Source organism: Echinops telfairi, unplaced genomic scaffold, assembly GCF_000313985.2.
Source record: "Echinops telfairi isolate 266 unplaced genomic scaffold, ASM31398v2 ScPeMD7_7356;HRSCAF=8355, whole genome shotgun sequence".
NCBI lineage: Eukaryota > Metazoa > Chordata > Mammalia > Afrosoricida > Tenrecidae > Echinops > Echinops telfairi.
Genome location: NW_022111256.1, coordinates 862,576 through 863,947, shown reverse-complemented (window position 1 = coordinate 863,947; position 1,372 = coordinate 862,576).

Below are 1,372 nucleotides of genomic sequence, written 5' to 3'. Positions count from 1 at the left end.
CATGGACTGTTGCTTTCCACAGTTGCTCTATTTAATCTTTAGACACCTCCCCCGGCCCTTCTCCACCCAGCATCGGATAACGATAAAGGTATAGGAGAAAGGTGGAGAGCAACTCCTTCGGGGGGTGGGGGGTGCAGGGGAGACAGGAAGCGTTTCTATGTCAGCCGGGGGCTGCTCCCAGCCTCTACTGTCAGCGGGAGCACGGCAGCACAGAGCCCAGCTGCCATCTTCCTCCAGTACCCCCACCTTCCATCACCAGCTGTCCTTACACCTGACGCCCTCTGTACAAAGCCTTCTTCCACCTGGCCCTGTTTCCACACCGCCTATATCTCTTCTTTCAGCAAAGAAACTGCTGACTCCGCCACCGCCTGTGCTGGTCCTGGAGGGTGAGGGCAGCCCCCAGGGACTCCTACCTCTGGGAGACGTAACCGGCTGGGTGTGGCTCTTGCCTGCCTGGTTCGTCTGATGCACCACCTTCCTCTCCACTGTCGCAGGCCTTCAGGACCCCACTGCAGAGTCTGGGATGAGCTTCGCACCAGCAAAGCCCTGGTGCTGAGAGAGAGAGCCCCGCTCCCCTGGACAGGCACTCCGTCTAGGAGGCTTATTGAGCTGTGGGCTGACGCCCTGGTCCTCTTGAGGCCACAGAGTAAACAGAGCCATCTTGGGCTGGGGGGAGGGGGGTGAGGGATGGGGGAGGCTGATCATTCCTAGGAAGGATGACCCAGGGACAAGGTGGGTTCCCAGGCAGGTGGACCTCCCAGGGGAAGGTCCTCCTTCTTGGCCCTCACTCTCTTTGGACGTTCATGGGGCAGAAGCCGAGACATGGGCCCCCGGTGCTAGGAGCCCCGTTGGCATCTGGGCTTGGAGCACAGATGGAAGGTCCTGTGGGCCCTGAGGGTAAGCTCATGACTTTCCATGATGAGAGATGGTTTTACTACCCTAAGGCACCGCAGCCCCGTCCTTTAGCAAGTTCGCCAACTGCTGAGACTATGGAGCTAGGGAACAGTCGTTTGTGATGAAATTCAAGGTTGAGAACGCGTACTATCTTTTTTATATTACTTCTCTATTCTGTAACAAATCACTCCTACATTTAAAACATCAAACACGTCGGATCATACTCAGAGGGTCAGGAATCCAGGGATGAAGACCCTGGTTTGTGGTTCTGGGCCAACAATCCAAGTGTTGGTGGGACTGCAGTCATCGGAAGGCTTGACTGGGGCTGAGGGGTCTGTCTCCCAGATGGCTCACTCTTGTGGCTGCAGCTGGGAGGACTCAGGTCTTTGCTACATGGTTCTCTTCATAGGCTGCCATGTGTGCTGGTAGTTGGCTTCTCTTGGGGTGAATGATCCAAGAAGAGAGAGCAAAGCAGAAG